Source organism: Nematostella vectensis, chromosome 14 (genome assembly GCF_932526225.1).
Source record: "Nematostella vectensis chromosome 14, jaNemVect1.1, whole genome shotgun sequence".
Lineage (NCBI taxonomy): Eukaryota > Metazoa > Cnidaria > Anthozoa > Actiniaria > Edwardsiidae > Nematostella > Nematostella vectensis.
The window spans coordinates 2,402,799-2,413,889 of NC_064047.1; the positions used below are offsets into that span (position 1 = coordinate 2,402,799).

The window sequence follows — 11,091 nt, forward strand, 5'->3', positions numbered from 1 at the left end:
ATTCGTCGAACATGACAGTTCGCCGGTAAAACGCCACCATTTTAAAACAAAAAGGCTGGTTTAACTGCGCGGTACTGGAACTAGCCTTGCGATTTTCAGCACGTCGGTTGTAGCTTTACCACGCACGAGTGAAAGCCTACTATCATATCAACAATCATCGTCCTATCACATTGAGCCCCCTCGGGGATAGCAATAGCGTAAAAATTTTATAGCAGTTGGTTGAATTTAATGCCCTCAAAGATAGGGCGATCACCCTATCGTCTACTTTTATGGAGAGCCCCCTGGCGGGCTTTGCTATACATAGAACTCGGCTGTAACGGATCAAGATGCACCAAGAGACCATGATGTAAGAGAACGAATCCCCCGTATTAGGGTATGTTCCAATGATGACGTCCGTAAAAACTATTTTATAGAACAAGCAGTTATTTTTAGATACGTCTCTGATTGGTTAGCGCTCACGTTTCCTAGCAACAAGAGTCTTACGCGCGATCACATCTTGAGCAATGTGATCCGGCAAAGGATGTCTCGGAAATCTTTTTGACCGAAAATACCTTCCTTTTTTACGAACGCTGTAAAAATGACATTCCATAGACTACGTTGGAGCCAATCAACCGTTTCTGGGACATTGAAATGCATAAAGTGCGTGATTTTAGGCTCTAGGATCAACTTCCCCAGTAAAAGTTTTCACTGCTGATTCGCAAATTTCTTATAACACAACAATCAATCATAAATCTGTGTTTACAAAACACAATTCTCTTCCCATTCCCTTATAATGAAAAAGATACATCCAGAACTTAATACCATTATATTCACACCGATATTACAAATAAAAGATTTCAAGTCTTTATAATGAAGTAGATCTTATTCCAGTGACAAGGGTTTCTTGAGTGACATAATTTCTGAACATTTGCGTAAAAAAATGAAGTTCATTCATCTAAAAATGTTATAAATCAAAGAAAAATAAAGGCCTCCTTGTATTAAAATACATAACACAGACTATGAGAATGCCTAGGTATTCTATCTAACCGAATTGCAGAGAATAAGAACTTTTTAGGAGTCTGCAAGATGTTCTTGGATGAACTCCCAATTCACCGTCTCCCCGACGTCTTCCTGTTCAATTATTTATATAACATTTAGATAACTGAACATTAGATAACTTAACAGATAACAGGACACCACCCCATGAGTAGGCATTGTGATCATGAGCCTTGAAGATCAGCTAAAAGGATAAAAACAGGTAGCGAACGAAGTTAAGAAGTGCAAAGGGAAAAAATTTGGTGTGAAATTGTACTAGCTCGTGGTGCCCATAACCAAATATGGCGCGACGAACCATGTATGGATGCTATGATTGACAAGCTCGCGCAATCTAAAATAGCTTTCTTGGACGTTATCATGGGCCACGGGGATTCGTTCTCTTATATCATAGTCTCTTGGATGCACCTTATAGTCCGGCGGATATGTGTTTGAATTGCGCACTTTTTGCTAAAGTTTCCAATTTAAGCATAGTGATAGTTTTTAATTCCCTTTTCAAGATAGGCTGTAGAGCCAAGCTCAGATCGGCCTTAATTTCCAATTAATAAGGAGTAGTAGGGTTTTGGCGCAGCTGGCGCAACTTTTTGATCTCCCCAAATTTCATTCCAAAATGGCGCGAAAGTCTCCGCGCACCTCCGCCAAGCCTCGCGACCTGCGCATGCGCGAGTTTGCCAGAGATCTCTTGCACGACCACGCCCACCTGTCAATCATTTTGTCAAAAACCTGTCAATCATTTTGTCAAAAACCTGTCAATCATTTTGTCACGTGACGACCACGCCCACCTGTCAATCATTTTGTCAAAAACCTGTCAATCATTTTGTCACGTGATAGCCACGCCCACCTGTCAATCACTTTGTAAAAAACCTGTCAATCACTTTGTCAAGAACCTGTCAATCACTTTGTCACGTGACGGCCACGCCCACCTGTCAATCATTTTGTCGAAAACCTGTCAATCACTTTGTCACGTGATAGCCACGCCCACCTGTCAATCATTTTATCAAAAACCTGTCAATCACTTTGTCACGTGACGGCCAAGCCCACCTGTCAATCATTTTGTCACGTGTCGCACCTAGGGGGAGCTCGAGGGGGCTAGCCTCTCAGCTTCACATCTAAAAAAAGCTTTTGAAAAGTGGTTTAAAGACATGGCTGGTTTGATAGAAATGAAGAACCTGAAGGTGAAAGATCTGAAAGCCCTCGCCAAGGAGCGGGGTATCCCAAGATATTACTGGATGCGGAGAGACGAGCTCGTCGGGGCGCTGACCAGCACGTCACCACCACCACCACCCCGACGGGTTCCTTTACCCAAACTTGTCAAAGGGCTGCCACGACCACCCCGCATTACCCCGTCCAACACGTCGGAGAGTATTCTCGACGGCCCGATACCTGAGATTAATGTCCCTATTCTTAAACCCTCCCAACCCCCACGGAGTTCCCGCGTCCAATCACTCAAGCATTTTGCAAACAGGGCGGCCAACTTGATCAAGAGCGAGTTAGACAAGTTTGCGGATTGGATACTATCTTATGTCCCTGAGCCCATCAAAAAGACCGTCAAAGAGGCTGCAGATAAACGGGTCGAACGTCTGAAGGAGAGGATTAAGCGTCTACACGAGGAGGTGGAAGATCGCTTCACACCCAAGGAACAACAGACGGCGTTGAAGGGGTATCTTAAAACCCACGGAATAGCCGGGCAGAGAGGTTACGACCCCAAGACATTCATCGCCAGAATCAAACCGAAAGTCCTTGAACTCATCGGTCGACAAGAGAAGCCTATCAAAGTGAAGTTTATCTTTACTTGCGGGTTTATAAAAGAGGATCCGGCTACAGCTCAGATCGAAGAAGAACTGGGATATTTTCATACAGAAAAGCCCGAGATTGTGACAGAGTCGACTGATCTCTCTGATTTGTTCGATACGATGACAAATTATTTACTCGGATTAGTTGAGCTGTTCCAGAAGCAAGGCTCCGGATGGCAGTTTGACCAAGTGGAATACTTTGACATCAACATAGATCCCTTTGAACCGCTTTCTGGGTCTTCCTATATTCCGCTGCCGCCGAAACTAGCGTCTAAGAAGGCGATCATCAATGTTAAGAACGAGAATGATCACGAATGTTTCAAGTGGGCAGTAACCTCTGCTGTGTATCCTAGGGAGAAAGATCCTCAAAGGTTCAGTAAACAAATGATAGAGAACTCTGAGAAATTCGACTGGTCAGGGATAGAGTTCCCCGTCTCACTAAAACAGATTGACAAGTTCGAGAAACAGAACCAGTATACGGTTAATGTGTTTGGATACGAAACCAAAATATATCCATTGAGAATCAGTGAGAAGGATCCAGATAATGCAATCAACTTACTTCTCATCTCGGATGATGAGACGAATCATTACTGCTGGATAAAGAATATGATGAGATTAGTATCTACTCAAATTGATGAGTTTCATCATACTCGTTTTTTATGCTGTAGATGTCTGAACTCGTTTCGGTGCAAACAATCATTAGAAAAACATTCTGAATGCTGCGGCAATCATGAAGCGGTTGGAATAGAGATGCCTAAGATAGATAAGGATGGAAATCTACCCCACATTAAATTCAAAAACTACAACAGAAAAATGCGTGTCCCCTTTGTTGTCTATGCCGACTTTGAGAGCTTCACAGAGAATATAGACACTTGCTCCCCAGATGGGAGTAAAAGCTTCACTAAGCAATACCAGAAACACAAACCGTCTGGTTTCTGCTATCTCATCAAGTGTTTCGACGGAGATATATCCCCACCCGAGCTTGTACGATACACGGCCGAATCTCCAGACGAAGATATCCCACAGCTTTTCGTAGAGTCTTTGGAGTCAGACATTAAGAAAATTTACGATAAGTTCAGGTTCCCTAAGAAGGTGAAAATGACTCCGAAGGACAAAATCGCCTATAACGACGCCACTCACTGCCACATCTGTGAGGGTGAATTAGGGGAAGACAAGGTTTTGGACCATTGCCACCTTACAGGGAAGTACAGAGGTGCTGCTCACAACGCATGCAACTTAGATCACAAAATTCCAAAGTTCTTTCCTGTTATCTTTCACAATCTGTCTGGGTACGACAGCCATCTATTTATCAAGAACCTTGGTACATCGGAAGGTAAAATAAACTGTATACCTAATAACGAGGAAAAGTATATTTCTTTCACAAAACAGATTGTAGTCGACAGTTTCACGAACAAGGAGGGCAACAAGATTGATGTTAAACGTGATATCAGATTTATCGACAGTTTCAGGTTTATGTCGGCCAGTCTCGACAGTCTAGTGGGTAATATGTCAAGGGAGTGCTTCAAAAACCTGGCGGAGTACTATGAGGGGGAGGAGCTCCAGCTGTTGTTGAGGAAGGGTGTTTTCCCTTACGACTGGTTCGACGGCTTTAGCAAGCTCGACGCAACACAGCTCCCACAGAGAGAGGCATTCCACTCCAAACTCAACGACACCGACATATCGGAGGAGGATCACCTGCACGCGCGGAGAGTGTGGGAGGTCTTTGGGATGAGGACCATGAGGGATTACCACAATCTGTACCTAGAGTCGGATGTGTTGCTTTTAGCTGACGTTTTCGAGAACTTTAGGGACGTTTGTCTCAAGAATTACGGTCTGGACCCCGCTTGGTACTACACAGCGCCAGGGTTGGCCTGGGATGCAGCGTTGAAGACCACCAAGGTGAGGCTAGAGCTTCTGACGGACTACGACATGTTGCTCATGATTGAGAAGGGCATCCGTGGGGGTGTCTCCATGATAAGCAACAGACATGGGGAGGCAAATAACCCTTACATGAAGGAGTATGACCCTGACCTACCCACAAAATATATCACCTACCTTGATGCTAACAATTTGTATGGCTGGGCGATGAGCAACCCTTTACCGACTCACGGTTTCAGGTGGATGGGTGACCAAGAGCTGTCAGGTTGGAGAGACCGCCCATGCATTCTGGAGGTTGACTTGGAGTACCCTCACCACCTACATGACTTACACAACGATTACCCACTAGCCCCGGAATCTATCGGGCTAGGCAATGTGGACAAGTTGGTCCCCAACCTTAACGACAAGACAAAGTACGTTATCCACCATGAGACTCTGAGACTTTATGTGAGTTTTGGGCTAAAAGTCACTAAGATTCACAGGGGTGTCACTTTTGAGGAGTCTGCTTGGCTGGAGCCCTACATTGACTTGAACACCGATCTGAGAGCCAAGGCGACAAACGATTTTGAGAAAGATTTTTTCAAGTTAATGAACAACTCCGTCTTTGGTAAGACTATGGAGAACATTAGGAACAGGGTGGACATTCGGTTGGTGACGGACGAGAAGCAGGCTAAGAAGCTCATATCAAAGCCGAACTATCAACATCGCACCATCTTTTGCGAGAATCTAGCCGCCATCCACATGAAGAAGACAAAGCTGATCTTCAACAAGCCTGTCTACTTGGGCATGTCCATTCTGGACCTGAGTAAGACGCTCATGTACGATTTCCACTACAACTTCGTCAAGCCCAAGTACGGTGAGGATGCAAAGCTCTTATTCACTGATACTGACAGCCTGATGTATGAGATCGAGACGAAAGACTTTTACGAGGACATCAGCGGGGATGTGAGGTCCATGTTCGACACCAGCAACTTTCCGAAGGGTCACCCATCTGGTATTGAGGTGGGTGTGAACAAGAAAGTCATCGGAATGTTTAAAGATGAGGCTGGGGGTCAGCAAATCACAGAATTTGTAGGACTGAGGGCCAAACTTTACTCGTACAAGATGGATGAAGGTAAAGAAGAAAAGAAATGCAAGGGCGTCAAGAGAGCAGTCGTCAAGAAGAGCATCGGTTTCGATGACTACAAGGATTGCTTATTTAGTAAGAAACCTCAGATGAGACTTATGAATGTCATCAGAAGTCATAAGCATGATGTTTACACTGAAACAGTGAACAAGGTCGCTCTATCTCATGAGGATGATAAACGGGTCATCTGTGATGATGGTATTCACACCTTCGCTCACGGTCATTTCAGAACGCTATTAGGTGGTGGCTCAGTATCTTCAGGGACGACTTGAAGTTCTTCCCTAACGAACGACCTCCTTGGAGCGCCTTCGGAGAGGTAGTACAACACAGGCTGTCCAACTGAAACAACACTGCGTGATAGATCAAACACTTTTAAACTCCAAATAGGATCTGTGGCTCGTCTGCGTTCACCTCCTTCCTCTTCTCCAGGAGCTAACAGATATCTAACTCTAACCCCTGGTGGTAGTCTAACTTCATCAAGTCCAACAGGCCGCTTATACGTTGGAGGGTCAATATCAACCTCTTTCAAACCAATAGATTTTGCAGGCTCTTTGCCAGTAATTCTTATGGGTTGACTATTCAGAGTTTTCAAAACACCTGGCAATCGTTTCACCCAAACTCTGGACCGATCATCGCTAATCATTTCTTGAGCATACTGATGAGAAAACAACCTCTCCGCCAGTGTTCTATTGGCGCGTTCGACAAAAGCCTGTGCGCGATGGTTCCCAGCCTCGCTTCGCTGGATGGTGACACCCTTCTTTTTCATAATCTTCGTTACCTCTCCCCTAAATTCTGTCCCCGGATCGACAATCACCGTATGAGGCCATTTAAGTTTTCTGGAGTATATCTTTTCAAACCCTTTAGCAATTCCACTCGAATCCTTGGTAGTCAGTGCTTCTGCATCTTTATATCTCGAGGCAATATCAATCACGACCAACGCGTAACGGTAGGTTTTTCTGCCTACGTTATCGTGGGGCATAAACAACAGATCGGCTTGGTGAATCTGATTAGGTTTATTCACAGTCCAATGCGGTCTGGGGACATACTTTGGAGCTGGGAGATAGATCTGCCACAACGCCTGTTTTTCAAGCCACCTCTTAGCCTCGGCTTCACTGACTTTAGCGACACTAGCTAACTTAGAAATAGCTGAATACCCTTTCCAGTATCCATCGGTGGAATAGTATATTTTTGATAACCTGCTTTCGTTACTCATTTAAAGATTATCTCTCTTTTCTTAAAATAAAAGATGGCACAAGCGATATCAGAAAAAATTAACCCAAACAGGATCCCACGGGAACCCTTCGGCCTGAAAGCGGAATCGTCGCTGAATCGGATTACATTCAATCCCTCATCGGCAAGTCCTGGAGAAACCCTCTATATAAATATTCCAAAACTTGCTGAAAATGTAGTGATTGTTCCAGGTAGTGTATCCTTACTATTTGACTTAAACGTCACAGGACACGCGAATAATACTCTCGTCAACAACGTTGGCCGGAACCTAGTGTCAAGGCTCAAGATTCTTTTCGGTGGAGAAACACTACAGGATACTCAAAGATACGATCTCTTCCAAACCTATCACGACTTATACTTACAAGCTGAAGATCGTGAGGATAGAATAAAACAAGGTATCTCCTCTGAAAACATGAGGAAGCTCAGGACAAATGCAGGTGACAAAGCAACATCAGATGCTAAGGAAGTAGCTCTTGCAGCAGTTCACAACACCAAGTACTGCATTCCACTCGACCATCCTATTCTCGGCGAGCATGGGGTCTTTTATCCAAAGGCGTTACCTCATCCTAATCTTTGAAATTACTCTAGCCCCAGTTTCCGACGTCGTTGTTTATGCTGACACGGTCAAGACTCCAACGTACACAATCACAAACCTCGAGTTGGAATATGCTTGCATCTCAAGTGAATACTTGGCCCGTGAGGCGTTGTCGGCTTATCAGGTTGGTAGAGGATTCTTTTACGAGAACGTCATTCTCCACAAAACGTTCACCATCTCCAAACCTAATGATGGTGTCATAAACGAGCACATTAATCTGCCGAGGAGGTCAATGACAGGGATATTGTGCCTGTTCACAGAGAGCTACACCGGAGGAGCAAGGGATTCCGAAAAGTTTGTCAATCCAAGCATCACATCGATCAACATTAATGTGGATGGCATGCCAAACCGTCTCTACTCCAAGGGAATGACACCGCCGGACCTCTGGGAGTCGGTAAAGAAACGTTTCGGTAGAGAGGGTGTTAAGCAAAAGGATTTTTACGCTAATAACAAATTTGCTCTGTGGGTCGACTTGAGGGCACACCCGGATAACAGCATTCACGGAGGAGGTCTGGTCTTGAACAACACGCGGGACGGAGTAAAACTCGAGATGAAACGAAAAGTTGGAGGAACGGGAAACATCACCTGCTACATGTTTGTAGTAGCTGACGCGTTGATGGAGGTTATGAACTCGAATTTGAGAGCAATCATGTATTAAAAAGGACTTGTGTGATAATACAAAAAGAATGGAAGAATTACGGGAAAAAGTTCCTTTTCATTGTATTATCACAGGACCTACTAATTGTGGGAAGACAAAGTACCTCACGGAACAGCTCCGAGGGCCGTTCCGGCATGTGTTTGAATACATTGTGTTGATTTGCCCGACTTATGCGAAAAATAAGTCCTATCGTGGATTTGCTCACGGAGATAAACGTTTCTTGGTATTATCACCGGATTCTAGTAACACCGATGAGATTAACGAGTTACTAACAGATTGTGCGGTGCTGTTTTCTGGTACAAATACGTTACTCGTTTTGGATGACTGTGCTGTATCGAAAGATCTAAAGCAACGCTCGAACAAGTTTATCGATCTAGCGTTCTCAGGGAGACACGATGGGTTATCAGTGTGGGTATTGACGCAACAATTAACATCCATAGCAAAGCCCTTCCGTGATAACGTCGCCTGTGTGGTTACATTCCATAATCCATCTCAAATCGGTACCAAAACACTGTTTGAAGATTATGGGGGTGACTTAGACGCCGAGACTCGTAAAAAGTTCGTAGAACTGCTGAAAACTGAAAAGTATTCCAGACTCTGTTTCTGCCTACGGCATCCATTCCAACGTTATTTGGAGATTCCTGCCACGCGGTGAGCCCTGATTAGAGGAAAGTTGGGGAGCTCGAGGGGCTGACCCCTCGAAGTGGTTTAAAAACATCTTGGTCTACTTACAAAATAAGATGGCAAGCATTGAGGATTATATGGAAGAGGAACCTGAGTCTAAGGGGAGTTCGAGGGGTGCGCCTCCCGAAGATGATGTTGAAGTCAAACGAGAATCGCTGGCTATTCTCGCATCTCTTGGGACTACGAAGGAATTTCTTGGTGTCGGTATGAGTCTTGGTGATATCAAGAAGCTCTCGGCGAAAGACGTCGAGAAATACTTTGTCCGCTACCAGACTGTCTTAGGCAAGCAAGTTACTGATGGATTAGTAGAATCAACACTTCAAGTACTGTCTCAAGTCATTTCCTACGTGGTTCCTGTAGATGACACCGAAGCGCTTAGCAAAGACTTACAGAACGACGAGTTGGTTAAACGCGAATTGTCAAACTTTGCAGGTCTCTTGGTATTGAAGGGAGGAAGGATGGTAGCACTTGCTAGCGGTCTCTTTCGGGTCGCTAAGCATGTTAAACTAACACCTTCTTCACAGGAGACTTCCAACAAACTTCAAGAAGTTTCGAGCACAACTGAGCAAACTCTTGAGCACAACTGAACACAACTGAGCAAACTCTTGAACACAACTGAGCACAACTGAGTAAACTCTTGAGCACAACTGAGCAAACTCTTGAGCACAACTGAGCAAACTCTTGAGCAAACTGCTAAGACGCCATTTAAAGATTATGTTTCTTATTGTAAATCGAAATAAGAAATGTCTGACGAAAATCAGGAGGTTGAACAGATTACTAGGAACCCACAACCGACAAAAAGCAAGGAGAAAGATCCTAAAAAAGTCGCTGCTGGTAAGAGAGCTGCCGAAGTTAATAGGAGGGCTAGAGAAGCACTTGCTAGGGAAATGAAACGTGAGGCGGAGGCGAGTTCAGAAGACACTACACAGGCGGAGGCACCCCACCAAGGGGGAGCTCGAGGGGCTAGCCTCTCGGACGCTTGGATTCCAGAGCTATCGTTTACAACTGTACTGGCTCTAGTCGGAATAGGGCTCACCGCATTGGATATGTATATGCGTTTTTACAAAAAGACGCCCAAGATCAACGCCAACGAGACTGTAACTTTCGAGAGGCCTGCCGCCCGAGGGGCTAGCCTCCCGAACGCGACGCCAAAAATAGGAATGTTGTGATTTAAAGATTATCTGAATCTGTAATAAATAAAATCATGTCAACTGAAAACAAACTTGTGAAAACGATCACCGACTCAGCAGTCATCATCGGATTAGCCGCCGGTATGGGTTATGTTGCTAAAAAGGCTATGAAAGAGTCATTCATCAGCGACCCTTCGTCAAGTGTTACAAACTACGCTAAATGGGTTGCTGTCCTGTCCGGTAGTATGTATCTGAAAGATTATCTGGAAACACAAAAGATTTTGCCAAAACCGCTGTAGGCGACTTAAAGATCTTATAGATTGATTAATAAATGGCGAGTATAGCATTTATGATTGGTGGAGCTATTCTTAATGCGACGGCATTCGTTGGAGGGAGTTACCTAGCGAGATACTTATCTTCTGACGCTACTCATGTTGATAAAGAAAAAATAAGACACGATAAAGCGCTTGAAAAGTATCAACAAGCAATGGGTGATTGGCAGAAAAAACGACAGGAATATCAGGATTGGTTGGGGGAAGAATATAATAATAAACTTCGTGCAGACCAGAATGATAAGGAGACCGATCAGGCTTTCAAACTATACGCTCAAACACATCCAGATTTTGATTTGAAAGAGCCTGAGCTCTCAGATTACTACAGACCAAGTAGCAACCAAAAGATGGGAGAGATGGTGTACGTTGGAGGTGGAATGTTAGCCCTTGGCTATGTAGCGAGTAGGTGGATATGAGCCGGCACGACTTAAAGATTTCTTATTTTCAAACAAAATAAGAAATGGATATAGATTTTGATCCCACAACAGAAGAAGGTAGAGAAGATTTGAATACTACTGTAGACGAAGATTATGACTCTCTTATTCCAAACGATGGTGAGGGAAGAGAATCATGGAATGAAAGGATTTCAAACAGATTTGGTAGAGGTGCAAGCTATGTGATTAGGAGGTTGAC

The 11,091-nt window shown here is 44.3% G+C and overlaps 1 pseudogene; it reads left to right on the plus strand.

The window, feature by feature from the left end:
- The first annotated feature begins 7,075 nt into the window (after positions 1-7,075).
- On the plus strand, positions 7,076-8,361 carry LOC125559919 (annotated as a pseudogene).
- The last annotated feature ends 2,730 nt before the right edge of the window (positions 8,362-11,091 follow it).